Below are 19,317 nucleotides of genomic sequence, written 5' to 3'. Positions count from 1 at the left end.
TTCTACCAGAAAGACTCAGTAGACAGAAGAGAATCAGTTAACAATTTAATTAGTAAAGGAACGGCTTGGATGCAAGCATGATAGAGTCCTGAATAGGTAACAGTCTTTGGCGTAGGCCCCGTCTCGGATCCGTCCAGCGATGAGCGGATCTCGTCTCCTGCCGATGGATGAAGGCAGGGGCAGGGAGCCTACCCCCAAAAGGATGAGTGATGCCCGCCAGGGCGGTGACTCAGTAATCTGGTTCTGAGAGGAGCAGAGACATTAGTATACATACAAGATGAATTAAACAGCATGACTGGGCCTGGGTGAAGACGTTGTGCCAGGACGCCGACAGAATTTTAAAGTAGCTAGGTGTTAACCATAAACCTAGGGTTGTAGTGGGGCCCGCAGCATGCTTTCGCTTTAGTGGGATTTAGAAGCTTGACGAGCTGGGCAACCAGCGTCTAGGGCAACCTAGACCAATGCGGCGGCCGGGCAACCGGCGTCCAGGGCAACCTGGACCATAAGCACTTCACGATCTGGGCGCCCAGTGACTAGCAAGCTAGTACATCGTGACGAGCCAGGCCACCGGCATCCAGAGCAACCTGGACTTTAGTGCTTATGCGAGCTGGGCAACCAGCGTCTAGGGCAACCTAGACCACGAGACGTGCCGGGCTACCGGCGTCCAAGGCAACCTGGACCATTAGCTGGGCAACCAGCGTCTAGGGCAACCTAGACCAACGTGACGGCCGGGCGACCGGCACCCAGGGCAACCTGGACCGAACTGGGCAACCAGCGTCTAGGGCAACCTAGACGAGCGTCACGAGCCGGGCAACCGGCGTACGGTGCGACCTGAACCATGAGCTGGTCAACCAGCGTCTAGGGCAACCTAGACCGATGTGATGGCCGGGTGACCGGCATCCAGGGCAACCTGGACCAAACTGGGCAACCAGTGTCTAGGGCAACCTAGACGTGCATCACGAGCCGGGCGACCGGCGAGAAGTGACCTGAACCATAAGCGTCGAACGAGCTGGGCAACCAGTGAAAAGGGCAACATGCCCATGGCTGAGACTAAATCACCACAAGCTACCGGCATGCTGGGCCTCTGTTTCAGCGATTAGTGCAAGGCGAATGCCAGAATTTAACCACCGCCACCAGGATTTGTGAAGGTAAAATGAGGTACCTGAGTTAACATGGGAGAGCAACTTCTGAGCATCGAAAATGTCAAGAGGAGTTAGTTTGATGCATCCTGATGGATGACGTGGATAGCCCTTTTGGCCGGCAGACTTGGCTGCGCCGATGCGGAATGAGTGAGAGGTGAACCTCTTTGAAGAGAGGTTACATTTAAGCAGCACGTTAGCTAGATGGCTGCTGAAAATCAGGTAAAGTGTGAGCCGTAGTTTAAGGTAGTGAACGGGGACCAGGGAAGCAAAACATGGTTAGGGTTAAAAGGTTAAACATAATGTACTCAGGATCAATGCAGGGGAATAGAGCTTGTAGTTGCAGATGCTTGGGACCGGAGCAATGAGTTAGTTGATATGGGTGCTTGAGTATATTTACATCGAAGTCATGTGGTTTAATATTTAGGATAGATAAGCATTATGACTAGTTTTGTAGAAGACTAGTGCTTGTGAAGCCAGATGTGTGTTCTGTTCTCACCTGCAGCGGCTAGAGTGAGATGAATGCATTGCGCTGCAGACCCAAGGCCAAGATGGATGCGTGTGCTACGCCTTAGCACCTGCTCTTGGAAAGCCCCCCAAAATAAGATGAGCAGCATCAGTAATGCGAGGGAAGCATGACCTTGCGAGGTAGACAAAGGACTTCAGGACAATTCATGCCTGTATGTGACAGGAGGAAGAACATATGTAACTGAAATATGACGAGACAACGAACAGATGAGTGCTGGGGTACCACCATGGTGCTTATGCATCTCAGAGTGCAAAGGAGCTCTGAGAATGACTTAACGCGAGCTCGCTATACCAGCTGCACCACTGTGGCAGGATAGGACAGTTTAGAACTGGCTGCTGGAGAGACAATGAGTAAAGGTAGCAATGAGGAGAGAATAAGCAATACATATCGCCCAACTGGATGCAGAAATTATATTAGTCATGCGCCAGCACTGGCCCCTGAGTGAGTGGAGGGGTGTGCATTCACGTGACATTCCATGTGGCCAGGACATTTTTAATCAAAGCGACTGAGAATGTACCCTGGGAATCCAGAGTTCTCACGGAAGCGTTTGCTCAGGGAGAGACTCGAGTCTGGCAAGGAGTATGATGCACGTAACTTTTGCCCCTTGCATCGCGGGGAACCAATATCAGTGTAGCTGGTATAACGGGCCAGAGGCGATCTAAACAGACGACAGACATAGTGTCATCCAATTGCGTCGAAGTCCGGGATCAGGCAGTTAACATTGACCTTATAGCGGTATCCTGAACCATGAGCTGGGCAACCAGCGTCCAGGGCAACCTAGACAGACATGATGGCCGGGCAACCGGCATCCAGGGCCACCTGGACCAACTGGGCAACCTAGACGAGCGTCATGAGCCGGGCAACCGGCAACCAAGGCAACCTGGACAGTGAGCTGGGCAACCAGCATCTAGGGCAACCTAGACCAACGTGACAGCAAACAGGTTAAAGCTAAAACAATTCTCCCACAATGCCAGTGCAATTAAAAACAATTTAGAAGGTAGAGCGCAATAACGAAAAGTGCATCAGTGAGTTTTACACAGACAAGTGTTAGTTCTAGACAGGTGATAAGTGCTGGGATTAGGAAGGCTAGTTTTAAGCCGTGCTACAAGAGGAGATATCCTCGAAAGCGCTGGCCTTCGGGAGATTTGTGAAGACGGAGGGATGACCCCCTCCAGTATGAACTGGAAACATGATCCACGCGATTGCGTGATTCCGTGAACCGGCACTGCCATTCCTGTAAGAAAGTAGATGTTAGTGTGATATGTGGACCTGCTTCTCCATTGACGAACTGCATCCCCTCAACGGAAGAGGGGAGGCATGATGCACCTGCAGGGGTTAGCAAATTAAAGATTGGGAGGAGAATGTAAAAGGAACTTGCACGTCCTCCCTGGCGCGATCACTTCGGGTGAGCATATCTGCCAAAACAAAACAGCCAAGGCAAAATAGGAGAATGGAAATTAGAGTACACATTATGCAGAGGATCCTGCTAAAACAGCAATTCGAGTCAGCAATCAATGTGACTGATGGCGTGACTAGATGGGCTGAAATCACAGACACGCAGAGACCCGTTGTGTCTAAAGAGAGTGCATGAAGGGCGCGGCGTTGGCCTGAAGGAGACTTGAGTCTGCCAGTGATGATGGACCGCTCCGTTTGACCTGCGAGAAGGAAGGAGTGGTTAGACAGGCGACATGTAGCATCGTCATCGGTAAAACAACCAGCCAACGGCTACGTTGGTAGTCGTGATCAACGAACTTCCAGCATAGGCCACCACTTAAACCACAACTAGCGAAATGTAAAATTGCCGACATAATCATGAACAGCCGGTAACCATTAACACCAATATATAGAGTGCTGAAGCGACCCACTGGTGGGCAGTGAGCAAAGTGAGGCCTGCCATAGAATTCCCACACGATATGGAATCAGAAAATACATTTTAAACATACAAAAGACGCTAGAAGGATATGTTATACACAAATGACACAGCTTCTTAATTAAAAGCTCAACCATGTGGGCATGAGCCCACACTGTGGTGTCAGCTCATGAACACTGACAATACGGGCATTGAAAAGAAAACACCTATTATTGCCTAGATAATAGCTTGTGTGACATACTGGCAATTGATGACCATGGGCCGGCGTGCCGTCATTTTGGTTCGAGCTTTGGTGTAAGACCCCCCAAAATTGAGAACCCAGATAGCCGAGAACGTCGGGGACGTCACGGCATACCTGGGAGATGACAGATCAGCGGTAGCTGAGAGTAGTTTGAGCAACGGCAAGTGCATGCAGAAAATCACCCGAGGAAGGCCGTGTAGACTTCCTACCAGAAGGTATGGGACGCAATCCCAGATGATTATATGAATGCAACGATGAACTGGCTTCCCGCAGCCATGCACAAGGAGTGATACCCGAACGGAAGGTCCAGCAGACGAGTAGCCTAGCCTAAAGCCTATGCAGCCCACGAGCAGCGAGGCAAATTAAGAGGCTACACAAAAAGACAACTGGTTTGACGACGCTCAACCAAGGTAGACATCGAGATAACCACAGTGAGTGTAGAACATCAATTAAACAGGTCTTAATACAGGGTTGGGTTCAAAGGCAGCGTGATGCAGGCCAGGAATTTACAGCACAAATCGCAAGGATTATAAAATCAGCAGGAATTATGTAAGGAGGCTTAAGTGAAAGTTAAACCGTGTCAGACAAGTCAGTTTGTTTGCTGCCCGCCGAATATCGTTGGCAAGCAGGTTGCATGACTGTGGGTAGTGTAGCCCAGCTCGAGGAGCTTGGGAAGAGAGCACGATAACCTTACCAACCAGACGCTGAAGCTTGAGAAATTGTTGCCGAAAACGACATGGGCCTGCAACAGAGTTGCGCGAGGACGGCGACCCGGCAGTAGGTCATCGTGAATTGAAGGCTGCAACAGCGTGAGCGTGACTGGCTCCGATATGCAGAGATTAGCGATGAAGCGACATGCAGTGGCCCTGACTGAAGGACGCACAGGTCTGAACAGCGCAGCAAACGAGCGCGGTAGGATTGTAACAAGTAACGCCACTGAGGGCAGAAGGGGCGAATGTAAAAATGCAGAGAGCCCAGGTCCACGCGGAAGCCTGAGCTAGGACGTCAAAGTCAGCATACTGAGAAGCAGAAGCAGTGTTAGGTGGTACGTATTTAAAGAGCCCACTGAATTCCTATAGGCTAGCACTGATTGAATGAGTGAATGATCAGATTGCAGGGCTTTCCCGAAAGTAGGCAAAGCTAAGATTGGCTCCGTGTAAGCATGGGAGGAGTAAGTTACACTACGAGTCTTCCTAGTAGAACTTTCGCTGAAGCTATCATTTCTCCTGCAAAATGAAACTTTAAATTCAAAACAATGTTATTTCTTCTCAAAATGGTATTTTGTTTTCAGATGACACACACAACCCATATTATGACTAGACATTTATAAGAACTAGTTGAACATTGACATGCTCAATGTAAAACACTATGAAGAATGGAAAACAACTATTTTTTTTGTTCAGTGTTACTACTACAGACAGTATACTGTATACATACAGTAAGTGTGTTGTAAAATATTTGAGAATATGTTTATACTCAGAACACATAAATACATGGTAACAAATATATTTTATTTTCCCCACAAAAACAATGTACACAGTGTACATCCCAACCAACACAAAGTTGCATATACAGTGGTATACATACAAAACAACAAAAGAATTTACAGTTACAGTAAAAAAAAACTATGCTGCATCCTCTCTTCAGTTTCGGTTTGGCCACAGCACCTCATCCACATCACAAGCATTCCACTGAGGTGAGGGCAACTGGCCTGAAGTCATTGAGGCCTGTTTTTTTGCTGATTTAGGGACCGGGACAATGACAGATTCTTTAAAACATTGTGGAACTGCACACTGACGTAGAGAGGAATTGAAAATGTCAGTGAATGAAGGGGCCAGTTGATCTGCACAGTCTAAAAAACATAGCTGGGGACAACTGATCTGGTACTGATTTTCTTAAATTCTGCTTTGGGTAAAACCTATGAAGCATTCTGTATGAAATCGCTTTGACTTTATTAGTAAAAAACTATAATATGCTCTGTGATGCCTGCTAACTCTGATTGGTGATCAGTGTTGTATGTGTTTTTGTAAGTGCAATGGAGCCTCTTCTGCCACTGTGTGTCTCTGGCACAGTAATACACAGCAGTGTCTTCACTCTTCAGGCCAGTCATCTGCAGGTACACCTGCTTCTTGTTGTTGTCTCTACTTTTAACCAAGTGTTTTTGAGTAAAAAATAATTAATGAGTGAATTATTGAATACTGTGGTGATAATCAAATATTTAATTCATGGAGATATTTGGTACCATGGCTTTTATGTGATAACGTTCCTGTATATTGTACCTACCCTTTCCGACAGATTCTGCTGTTTGTAAATTTGTATCAAAATTTGTAAAAGTATTCACAGGGTTGTACATTTGTTTTAGATTGTAATTTTGTTTTATGACATTTAATTTTTGCTCGGACATTGTAAATATGCACCCGCAAATGTAAATTTGTTTTGCACTTTGTAAATTTGCACCCGCAAATGTACATGTACATTTGTTTTGCACTCTGTAAATTTGCACCCGCAAATGTAAATTTGTTTTGCACTTTGTAAATTTGCACCCGCAAATGTAAATTTGTTTTGTTGTTCTTGGCCACTGTAAGACACACACACACACACACACTGACATAAATACACACACACACATGCACACATAAACACACACAACACACGCTGACATAAACACACACACACACACACTCACAAAAAAAATTTTTTTGCACTTTGTAAATTTGCACCCGCAAAGGTAAATTTGTTTTGCACTTCTTGGCCACCGTAAGACACACACACACACACATACACACACACTGACATTTTGCACCCGCAAATGTACATTTGTTTTGCACTCTGTAAATTTGCACCCGCAAATGTAAATTTGTTTTGCACTTTGTAAATTTGCACCCGCAAATGTAAATTTGTTTTGCTGTTCTTGGCCACCGTAAGACACACACACTGACATAAATACACACACACACGCACACATAAACACACACAACACACGCTGACATAAACACACACACACACACACACACACACACAAAAAAAAAAATGTTTTGCACTTTGTAAATTTGCACCCGCAAAGGTAAATTTGTTTTACACTTCTTGGCCACCGTAAGACACACACACACACATACACACACACTGACATAAATACACACACACACACGCACACATAAACACACACAACACATGCTGACGTAAACACACACACACACACACACCCTCACAAGCCAAGACATACACACACTCATTTACAGTACATACACAAGAGTTGAAAGAGTAGGGGATGGAGTAGGAGATGGAGTGGGATAAAAAAAAAAAAAAAAAAAAAAACTCATGGAAGCTCACATACGCTACAAAAGGATAAATGTATGTTTACTGTATACTGTACAAAACATTTACTGTACTGTATATTTCTGTGAAGTTAATGTGTGCCCTCAATGCTTTAGTCTTCAGATGAGGTTTAGTCAGAAATAGCACAGAGCTGATTCAGTGGAGAATGCAGCTACTGTTGTCAGACACCAAACAGGACGAGGACCACAAAAGCGTCACGTTCAAAAGTTTATTTAAGGGTTGGGGGTTAAGGGGGTTCCGGGGGGGGTACAGGAGTTCCAAGAGTCTGCGTGTGTGTGTTCCCCCAGTAGCCGAACAGCGATGGCAGGAGCTGGATGATCCGGGAAGTCCTGGGGGAAGCACACACACAACAGCAATTGAAACGAAGCAGCAGTACAGTCAAGGACTACGCGGTATTCGTAGAAGAGGGACGGAAGGCAGGTCAAGATTACCGTGGCTGGAGAACACAGAAGTAGTCGAGCGGGTCTGGGATCACAGGCAAAGAGTCAGAGGCGTTTTCCAAAACAGGCAGGTAACTGGTGCTGGTTGCAGACGATCTGACAAGTGTGGACTGAAAAGCAAGGCTTTATATACAGGACATGATGAGTGGTGAATGCAGTGCAGCTGGTAGGTTAACGAGGGTGAGGCAGAGCAGAGCAGGAACAGGTGGAGGTCATCAGACTTCAATCAGCACGTGTTACCAGGCAGAGAGAGAGCTCATGACAGAACCCCCCCCCCCTAAGGGACGGCCCCAGAAGTCCCCAAGAGTGACACCACGTCGGGAGGGCGGAGGGGAGCCGGTGGAGGGCTAGAATTCCTCCGAGCGGTCCGAGTGAACCTCCTCATCCTCGGAGGGAGCTGGAGGGTCGTGGACAGAAGACGGGACAGGTACCGAGACAGGGTCAGGGTCAGGCACAGGACAGGAAGCCGGGCGGGCAGGACGGTTAGGGACCCCTCTGGGGCGGCCCCTACGGAGGTTGCAGGTTGATCAGGATGCAGACGGTGGAAGTCGGCGATGAGTGTCCGGTCCACAATCCGACTGGCTGGCACCCAGGTTCTCTCCTCAGGTCCATAGCCCTCCCAGTCGACGAGATACTGGAGGCCCCTACCTCGCCGTCTGGACCGAAGCAGGCGTCGAACGGTGTACACCAGCCCACCGTCAACGAGGCGAGGAGGAGGAGGAGGAAGCGGCACGGGGACCAGCGGGCTTTCATGCGTCGGCTTGACTTTCGAAACATGGAAAGTAGGGTGCACCCTCATGGAGGTTGGCAACTGGAGCCGGACTGCGGTTGGGCTGATGACCCTCTGGATAGGGAACGGGCCGAGGAATCGAGGTGCCAGTCTACGCGATTCCACCCGCAGTGGGAGATCCTTGGCTGACAGCCACACCTTCTGGCCAACACGGTAGGCGGGTGCCGGCGATCTTCGGCGGTTAGCCCCAGTGGCATAGCTGACAGCTGACTTGAGTAGCGTGGCACGAGCTTGTGACCAGGTACGACGGCAACGGCGGGCATAGGCGAGGGCAGACGGGCAGGACACATCTCCTTCCTGGCTGGGGAACAGGGGGGGCTGGTAGCCATACACACACTGGAAAGGTGACATACCAGTGGCAGAGCAGGTGAGGGAGTTGTGAGCATACTCTATCCACATCAGTTGTTGTGCCCAAGCCTGGGGTTTGCGAGAAACCATGCACCGCAGCGCCTTCTCCAGCTCCTGGTTTGCCCGCTCGGATTGACCATTGGACTGGGGGTGGAACCCAGAGGTGAGACTCACTGTGGCCCCTAGAAGACGGCAGAACTCCTTCCAGAATGTAGAGGTGAATTGCGGGCCTCGGTCAGAGACAACATCCCTGGGCAGCCCGTGTAGACGGAAGACATGATCAAGAACAGCCTGGGCAGTCTCTCTGGCAGATGGCAGTTTAGGGAGGGGAATGAAGTGTGCCATCTTGCTGAACCGGTCAACCACAGTGAGAATGACCGTCATCCCACCTGATGGTGGGAGGCCAGTTACAAAGTCCAAGGAGACGTGGGACCAGGGTCGTGTGGGCACAGGCAAGGGCTGGAGTAAACCAGCGGGGGGCCGAGTGGAGGACTTGTTCTGATTGCAGGTGGGGCAGGCACGGACGAATTCTCGGACATCCCTTCTCAAAGAAGACCACCAGAAGCGCTGGGCAAGGAGATGGCAGGTGCGGGCGGAGCCCGGGTGGCAGGCAAGGCGGGAGTTGTGTCCCCACTGTATGACCCGGGACCTCAAATTCTCTGGGACGAAGAGACGACCGTCTGGGCATGCACTGGGACTGGGATGGTCACGGAGGGCCTCTTGAATTTCCTCCTCGATATCCCAGGTCAGGGCAGCTACGACGCAGGGATCGGGCAGAATTGATGCAGGTTCCTGGGAAGGGGCGTCATCCTTATGAAACTGACGGGAGAGAGCGTCCGGCTTGGTGTTCCGAGAACCTGGGCGGTATGACAGGGTGAAGTTGAATCTGGTGAAAAACAAGGCCCAGCGGGACTGTCTGGGGTTAAGACGTTTGGCATTGCGGATGTATTCAAGGTTTTTGTGATCGGTCCAGACCAGGAACGGAACAGTGGACCCCTCCAGCCAGTGACGCCACTCCTCCAGGGCAAGCTTGACAGCCAACAGCTCACGGTTTCCAACATCATAATTGCGCTCTGCAGGTGAAAGCCGGCGAGAGAAAAATGCACAGGGGTGCAACTTGTTGTCCTCCTCTGCCCGTTGAGAGAGTATGGCCCCGACTCCCACGTCTGAGGCATCCACCTCGACAACGAACTGCCGGTCTGAATCCGGCATCTGGAGGATGGGGGCAGTGGTGAACCGGGCCTTGAGGGTATGAAAGGCTGTGTTGGCCTCTGGGGTCCAGAAAAAGGGGTGTTTGATGCTGGTCAGAGCTGTGAGGGGAGCGGTGACGGAGCTGTAGTTCCGGATGAATTTCCGGTAGAAATTGGCAAAACCGAGGAATTGCTGCAACATCTTCCTATTCCCCGGAACTGGCCAGGAGGTAACTGCCGAGACCTTTGCGGGGTCCATCTGGATATTGCCTTCAGCGACGATGTATCCCAGGAATGACACAGTCTGAGCATGGAACTCGCATTTCTCCGCTTTGACATAGAGCGAGTTCTCCAGGAGCCGCCGAAGAACCAGCTGGACATGACGGGTGTGTTCGGACAGAGTTCTGGAGAAAATTAAGATGTCGTCCAGGTACACGAAGACGAATTTATTCAGCATGTCCCGCAGCACATCATTCACCAGCGCCTGGAATACCGCTGGGGCGTTGGTGAGACCAAATGGCATTACCAGGTACTCATAATGGCCGGTGTGGGTGTTGAATGCAGTCTTCCACTCGTCACCCTCCCTTACTCGCACTAGGTGGTAAGCATTTCTAAGGTCCAGTTTGGTGAAAATAGTGGATCCCTGGAGCAACTCAAAAGCAGAGGTGAGTAAAGGCAGAGGGTACCGGTTCTTCACTGTGACATCGTTCAGACCTCGATAATCAATGCAGGGGCGAAGAGAACCATCTTTCTTTCCCACGAAGAAGAACCCGGCACCAGCAGGAGAGGAAGACGGGCGGATGAGTCCAGCTGCCAGGGAGTCCCTGATGTAATCCTCCATAGTTTTTCTTTCAGGAGGGGATAGTGAGTAGAGGTGACCTTTGGGTGGAGCAGTCCCAGGGAGGAGATCAATGGCACAGTCGTACGGACGGTGTGGGGGCAGAGATGTGGCTTTGGTCTTGTTGAACACCTCTCGGAGGCCATGGTAACATTCAGGGACATTAGAAATGTCGGGGGCAGTGCTGGGGGGTACTGAGCCGGGGGGCAGCGCGGCAGCACGCAAACAGGTCAGGTGGCAGGCATTTCCCCACTCTTTCACAGTTCCAGAGGCCCAATCGAGGTGAGGATTGTGGAGACGGAGCCAAGGGTAGCCCAGGATTAGGGGTTGGCCTGGAGAGCTGAGCAGGTGGAAGCGGATGGTCTCTCGGTGGTTTCCTGACACCATCATTGAGATGGGGGCTGTGACGCTGGTAACTGTGCCAATTACGTGACCGTCCAGGGCCCGGGCTGGAACAGGAGTGGACAAGCGATGGCTTTCCAAGCCCAGCTGACGAGCAAGTCCTGTGTCAATAATGTTTGCTTCTGCGCCAGAGTCCACCAGGGCTGCCAGGGTGTGGGTGGAATCAGACAGGTGAAGACAGACTTGGATGAGGGGTTTACGGCTGATGGAGGGCTGAATGTTCATTGAGCTCATCCGGATTCCTCCTACATCTGGTGAGCTCCGGCTTTTGCTGGACAGGTGGCGACTCGATGACCATCACCACCACAGTACAGGCACAAGTTGGAGGTGATGCGTCGCTGGCGCTCTGCAGGGGTTAGGGAGGCGCGGCCGATCTCCATCGGTTCAGACTGGTCCGGCTGGCTAGATGGTGTGGCAGGTGCGGACAGAAGGGCAGTTGGAACATTCCGTGTGCTAGTGGATGGACTCTGGCGCCCTCTCTCACGACGACGGGCCTGGATCCTGCGGTCGATGCGGACAGCCAGAGCAATGGCTTCATCAAGAGTGGGGGGTTGATCATGGGAAACCAGCTCGTCCTTTATGTAGTCCGCCAGGCTGTGGAGGAAGGCATCCACCAATGCTTCCATGTTCCAGGAGCTCCGACTTGCCACAGTTCGAAAGTCAATGGAGTAATCCGCAACAGTCCTTCTGCCTTGGCGAATACTCATCAGGATCCGAGATGCCCCGGCTGTTGTGGATTCCAAATCGAATACCTTGAGCATCTCCTCTGCGAATAGGTTGAAGGTTGCACATGCTGGGGTCTGGCGCTCGAACTCCGCCGTTCCCCAGAGTCGAGCTCGGCCCGTCAGGTGAGTGATCACGTAACCGACCCTCGCCCCTTCAGTGGCAAAAGTCCTGGGTTGCAGGGTAAACTGGACACGGCAGCTCGTCAGGAACGCCCGTACCTGGGTTGGGTCGCCGCTGAACCGCTCGGGATTGCCGATCCTGGGTTCTGGGGCTCCGGCAGCCACGGCAGCAGTGGACTGGGCAGGAGACTCGGGTGCTGGGCCGGTGAGCAGGCTGGCTGGGGCTGGGCCGGTGGGAGCAGGCAGAGGAGAAAGGTTGGTGAGAAGTTGAATGATCATTGCAAGTTGTTGCTGTTGCTGCTGGAACTGCTGACGCTGTTGGTAGCCGGCTTGAAGTAGGGAGGCAATGTCAGCAGTGTTGCGGTTGGCCTCTCTCTCTGTCTCTTCCAGGCGTTGCATGGCGGTGGGTGGTTCTGGTTCGTCGGTTTCCATGCTGGTTCGACCGTGCGCTGGGTCTATGTTTGGTCAGATCGTACTGTCAGACACCAAACAGGACGAGGACCACAAAAGCGTCACGTTCAAAAGTTTATTTAAGGGTTGGGGGTTAAGGGGGTTCCGGGGGGGTACAGGAGTTCCAAGAGTCTGCGTGTGTGTGTTCCCCCAGTAGCCGAACAGCGATGGCAGGAGCTGGATGATCCGGGAAGTCCTGGGGGAAGCACACACACAACAGCAATTGAAACGAAGCAGCAGTACAGTCAAGGACTAGGCGGTATTCGTAGAAGAGGGACGGAAGGCAGGTCAAGATTACCGGGGCTGGAGAACACAGAAGTAGTCGAGCGGGTCTGGGATCACAGGCAAAGAGTCAGAGGCGTTTTCCAAAACAGGCAGGTAACTGGTGCTGGTTGCAGACGATCTGACAAGTGTGGACTGAAAAGCAAGGCTTTATATACAGGACATGATGAGTGGTGAATGCAGTGCAGCTGGTAGGTTAACGAGGGTGAGGCAGAGCAGAGCAGGAACAGGTGGAGGTCATCAGACTTCAATCAGCACGTGTTACCAGGCAGAGAGAGAGCTCATGACAACTGTTCACTGATTTAAATGTTTGATAGAGTAGCATTTTTGTTTTGTGCATGACCACACCATGTTTTTGTTCAGCAGCGTAGTTTCTCTAGCACAGTAGTACACAGCTGTGTCTTCAGCTCTCAGGCTGCTCATGTGTAAAAACACTTGACTATTGCTGTTGTCTCTGGTCGTTGTGAATCCTCCCTGCACAGCTTGTGAGTAATATGTGTTGCCACCACTATAAGAAATATAAGTCAACCACTCCAGCCCTTTTCCATGAGGTTGCCTGATCCAAACTACAGCATGAGTACCTAACCCAGAGTATGTGCAGGTCAGTTTGTGAGAGTCTAAGAGCCATGGACTCAGATTCAGTCAGTATCTGGCCTCTTCCATCTGTAAATTAAATGTATCAAATTAGAAACTAATAAAACAATACCCACAGCGGTCTTAACTTGCAGCCATGCCTTGAATATCTATAGCACATACCAACTGGGTAGACCAAAAATAAAGCAGCGCACCAAAAGATCCTCCTCAGCATTGTGATGATGTACTCCCCCAAATAGATGTGACTGACATACAACTGAATTTAATGGAATTGAATTTATAAGATGGTGAAGTTTGGTTGGGTTTGCATAGACTGCCCACATCACACCAGTGCAGAATAAATGAGAGTGCTCCTCCCCTCTCTTCATACTTCTCTGGAACTTAAAGTGATTATGCCACGCTGCTTCACATTCTCCTATTGATGTATGTGGGTATTACAGGAAAAGTGGAGTTTACTTCTTTACATTCATTCTCCTCTCTGCTGCCATTTCATAAGTTGGCCATGCATGTGTTAACATCATTAAAATCAATAAAAATGTAAAAAATCAAGTAAAGTGTGATAATGCCACGCTGCTTCACATTCTCCTATTGATGTATGTGGGTATTACAGGAACAGAGGAGTTTATTTCTTTACATTATGAATCATTGTCCTCGGCTGCCATTGCATTAATTGGCCATGCATTGTCTCAGTGTGACGAAATACTTTCACATTCCTTGGTTTTCACATGCTAATACAGATGACACCACCACATTGTAAATGGCTGTTGCCAGTCTGCTGACTTTCAGTTAGTTTCAGTCAGTCCAAGATTTCTTTGTTGTGGAATAGTCCTCTGTATTCTGAATATGCAGGCATCACAGTGTGATACCTACAGGTAGGGTGGCCATCCGTCCGGATTTTGTCCGGACAGTCCGGTTTTTGAGCTCTCTGTCCGGACAGAGTGAGTGTGTCCTCTTTTTTGGACATTTGTCCGGATTTTTGTCATGAGTGGCCATCTGTCCGCATTTCATGAGCACATAGGCTACGCCTCATTTCAAGGCCTCTGTAAGCTACTCATCTCTGTTACGTGTCATCATTTCTGACCCTCCGCCACCACTGTAGCATGGGACATCACAAAACTCCACCGATTTCCTTTTCGCGAAGCAGTTAACTCCCCTTTGATTGATTGAATGAACTCCGTTGCTGAGCCTTAAGTTGCATATGGCGAAACAAAAGAAGTCTTTCAACTCTGCTTGGTATTCTGAACACCACTTTGCTACCAAAAGCAGGACAGATGCATACCATGCATTTTGTAAACTGTGAAACCGATATTGATGTCAGCTTCAGGAGTAAGAGTGCCATAGAGAGGCACGCTCTCACAGGCAGGCACAAAGAGAAAGCCAGATCTGCCAGGAAAACCTCTGTAACAGCGTTTTTGCTCCAACAACAACCACAGCTGCGGAGCTCACAAAGTTATTAAGTGACTAAAAAGTTATTGGGTTAAAAATGTGGGTTTGTTGACTAATGTGGAAAAACACACACACACAAAAACTAATGTTACTATGTTATTATAATAAGTATGGGAATGTTGGAAATAGCTGACTAATGTGAAAAAAAAAAAAAATGTTACTATAATAAATTATGTTAAAATAAATTGGTGCCTTCTATAGAAATGGTTTATTTTCTAATGTTATTCCCAATGTTACTCCGATTCCATATGTGTCCTCACTTTTGGACCTTTGTCCTAACTTTTGGGTACAAGTGTCCTCAGTTTCAGTGTCATGGCGGTGGTCACCCTACCTACAGGACTTGCAGGAGTTGCTTTTTGAGCTTTGCTTACACATCACCTTGTTCACTTGTACCATTGGATACTTTTTCATTCTGTGGACATGCTCCCCTGTCCGGTTTTTGCACATGTGTCTTGTTTGTTTTTGGGGATTTTCCTTTTTGAACTTCATTGGAGCCACTGGCTTATATAGACTTACTGGAAGCTTGTTGCCAGGTCTGTTATGTACTGTACTTAACAGAGACAGAGTGACTGACTCTCATGGGTCATTGAATTTCAGTTATCTGAATATTTATTTGGTTAGCTATTTGTTGGCAGGAATTTAAAAAATGTATTGAACAATGTGCTTTCATATCAAACCAATAACTTTACTCGTGCTGATACCATTTGGAGTACTACACTGTAAAAAAGAAAGTCAGGGCTTTCCAATGTATCAAACCATATTATGTTACCATTACACAAAACAGTCTAGTTCTGAATGAAACACATCCTTATTGTGTTCAAATAGTCATTCCGATTGAGTAATCCACTTTTTTAATTGAATCAAGTAAGGTAAGCGTATGCTAGGTTTCTTGATGTTTTATGCCCCCAACGTTGTCTTCAAGGCAGCGCTGCCTGGAAGGCACTAGGGTAAGGCATGGGTTAGGGTTGGGGTTAGGTTTAGGATTAGGTGCCTTTAAGTCGCGGTGGCAGCGCTGCCTGGAAAACAAGGTTGGGGGCATAAAACACAATCGAGCGTATGCTAGGAGGAAAAGGAAAAGAGGGTTTGTCACATTTGCTAAACCACAGTGTTGCCAAAAGTTTACACACGGGTTTCTTAAAGAGACAAAAGACTATGCTTAGAGACCAGTAGAATTTGGAGCCGAGTTTTATCTTATGTTATGCTTTGAAATGAGCCATGCTTTGTTTCCACTATGAATGTGTTAGGTATTAAGCATGCACAAAGCAGGCGCGTAGCAAGCGTGGGGGATGTGGGTGTTATAACGTACACACTTTTGCTGGAACACGATTCTATCCCCCACACTTTTTGTCAGATTAAAATGAAAGTAAACTATGGAAATAAATGCTCCCATAAAGAGTTGGAACCGTATCTACTATAACGCACACACAGAGAGACACAAATAGGTCTGCTGATTTGATTGAACGGTCATCCAGCCAATCAGAGGCGTATCAAGCTTTTTAAAAGTGTGGGGGTTGTGGGACAGGGACGTTGTAAGTATTTTCTGAGAGGGGTGCGGACTATATTGGTGTCCGGGAGTTTCTCCCCCGAAAAAAATTGAGATTCTGATTGCTTAACACACCATTTTAATGCAGTTTGGGAGGGACAGAAGAAGCAGCGCCTATGCGTGGCTCATGTGACATGTAGGCCTACATGATCTACCTGCTATCCCTTCACTATTTGACACTACCCTACATGGAGACATATCTCATGTGACGTGTTGCCAGAACACCAACCGTATGGACCCCAGAGCGATAGCACAAAATCAATATGTCTTACAAGGCGAAAACGCAGAAAGGCTAGATTCAGCGCTAGCTATCAAGGTAATCTCTCTGATCTAGAAAATATGATTAGACAAATTAGGAAAGAAACTGACCAGGAATTGAATCGTAATGTTAAACTAATAACCTTGCAACCTACTCTTGAATTAAGTTCACCTGAAAGCGTGGAAGTGAATGAATGTGTTGAAGCAGATGTTGAACAATGTGCAGGATTACTAAACCAGATCACCCTGACCTCAGAAATAGTTGATGATTATTGAATGTGAATAAAAGAATGGAAAATGAACCATAACTGCAAACAATGACCTCATAATAAATAATAAAGTGCGATGAATGAAATGTATCATTACAAGTATTTTAGTAGCCTGACCTTGTAAAGTCTAGGGAATTATGCATGTAAAGAATTGTATGTCTCAAACTGTGAAATGGGTAAAGTGCCTTAAACTGTTTAAATGAATGTATTCAGATTGCATTGTGTGAAGAGTTAATGCCATAAGTGTTTGTAACCTGTAAGAATGTAACCGATCTCTCTTGATGACTGTAAAAGTGTATGTTGCTAAATGTAATGTGTCACATGGTTATAATTGCCATTGAATGTAAACTGTTTGTGTAACCTCTGGAAACTATCTGTAAACCTGAATGTAATGTATCATCTCCGAAATGTAACCCGGAGAAGTATGTTAATGCGTGTCATCTTAAATTGTTGGTTAAGATCAGTGACTTCTAGAATGTATTAGCTATCGTGAGAATTTTCCCAGCTAACGTGAGAATATTCCCAGCCATCGTGGGAACTTCTAGAAGGTTCTAAACTGTTGTGGGAAAATAGGATTGATTTGTCTCAGGAATGTGTGGGGGAGGTTAAGTCCACCTAGTATAAATAGGGGCCGAACTACGATCGGGGCTGCTTCTTCTTTTTTTCTTCTACTGCTACGTGCTTTTTGCTGTTACGCTTGATTGTTAGGATTCGTTGTCCGTACTTCGTTGAGAAGCCAAGTGTTGGAACTTTGTGCCAGGCTGAAGCCGCGGACCGTAACTCCGCACCGCCTGTTGCCGGGATCGCACTGCTACTCCGACAGTGAGAGACTGCAGAACGATAATCAGCGGATTTTTTCCCTTTTTGAGGACTTACTCTTTTTTTCTTATATACCCTTTTTCTCCGTTTGTGGATTTAATATTGTATTCTCTTCTCCATCTGTGGATTACTATTTGTATTGTACTCTCTTTTGTGGATTTACTCTTTTTATATTTTCTATAACATTGTAACCTGCAAGTGGATATTACGCCGCATTTTGTTAACATCCCCAAAGTGCTGAAAAGTAAAGAACTCATTCATCTGCTCTGTCTAAGATTTGGGTTAGTTGGACTTGAGTACTGCTGGACGGTAACAAAATCTCCATCCTTATAAAACCTGAGCAAGAAGTAGCCTATAACCTGTGTCTCCAGATAAATTCTAGGGTCAAACATATTCGCACGTTAGCCAACTGTTCGAGACCTAGGCGTAGTCGCTCCTTATTTCATAAACATCTCAATAAATCCGCCACGGAAGCCTGATCAACTTCCAAGGGGGATATTTAAAATAGGAGTAATAGGTTATCTGCGCCGCAGAGGGAAGACGTGCGACTTCACTCGACAGTAGGTCCCTGCTATCTACAATAACCTCAAGGGGGTATCGTGGGTCTTAACTGCCTAGGCCTGGGGTTACGTCTGAGAAACGGCTGACGTTGACTAGGTTCTGGGGGTTACCTGCAGGGGGCAACACACATGTTATAAATCAAGAAATAATTTCAGAAATAATTTTTTGTGCATATGGGTTAGCAGGCTACAATAAATTGCCTAACAGAAAACAGCCTAATTTCGAGGTATCACTAATACCTATTAAATAAATGTAAAGGACACAATAGTGACAGAACTGTAAGCTCAAATTCAAAAACGTTTGAAGTCTACCCAAACATATGCAAAGGGAATATAAATAAATTGTGTTGTATATAGCCAGCTTAATTAATGTCAATTTAAAGATTATGATTAGCAGTTTCTATGGTTTTTCCATTGATAGTTACAGGAAGCCACGTTGTTGTTTAAACTATTGTTGCTTCTAGCCCACGTTACCTCCAGTTTCACTTGCTGCAGGGACGCACACGTTCTGTGTTAGTGGGGCACATTGCATGAGCGCTGTTGTCGTCTTTCTTCTCCTTTTGCAAGAAGGGTCACGGCACCAAATGTTGGATTCACGATCGTTTTGCGTTGTGTTTTAGTTCTGATGTCTGTATTGAAGATGGTCAATAAAGCTTGACGGCTGGATCAGGATCGGCGATTAGATGATGATTTATTGTAGATGGTAGGCCTACAACAATGAATAACAGAACACAGGCTAAGTCTCAAACAGTAAAACTGTGCAGAGTGCCACCTAACGACTCTGTGCCACCTAACGACTCTATACACGATTTCATTGGCCTGATTAAGTTTCGATTTCTGGAGCTCACAAGCCAACGGAGAGTTGCTAGACTAGCCCTGGCAGCAAATTGAAGTGTGATTTATTTTCGCGGAACAGATGTACAGGACTGAGCGGCGGTCATATGTTGTACCGCTATGCGGTACATCTAGTTAAATATAAGTATTAACTTTCTGATTTCTGTGACGACCAGATTCAGGAGTAGTTGAGGCACAAAAAGGGTAACGGCTCGTGTTTTCCTTCGGAGAATCGAGGCTTTATCGATAACCTTGTGAGCTGAACTAGTGTCACCGAGGAGTCAGGCTTCCTCA

At 47.7% G+C, this 19,317-nt stretch overlaps 2 protein-coding genes across 2 annotated transcripts in view; both read right to left on the bottom strand.

Annotated features, from left to right (window-relative positions):
• Positions 1-19,317, bottom strand: part of LOC121704901 — a 589,105-nt gene that overhangs the window by 85,677 nt on the left and 484,111 nt on the right. The gene's annotated exons all lie outside the window — the stretch shown is intronic.
• The window catches only part of LOC121704686 (immunoglobulin alpha-2 heavy chain-like), a 249,438-nt gene that overhangs the window by 45,082 nt on the left and 185,039 nt on the right, over positions 1-19,317 (bottom strand). The window lies entirely within an intron of this gene.

The sequence above is a fragment of the Alosa sapidissima genome, chromosome 3 (genome assembly GCF_018492685.1).
Source record: "Alosa sapidissima isolate fAloSap1 chromosome 3, fAloSap1.pri, whole genome shotgun sequence".
Classification (NCBI taxonomy): Eukaryota; Metazoa; Chordata; class Actinopteri; order Clupeiformes; family Clupeidae; genus Alosa; species Alosa sapidissima.
The sequence above is the reverse complement of the archived record's forward strand: the minus strand, read 5'-3'. Positions and strand labels throughout refer to the sequence as shown.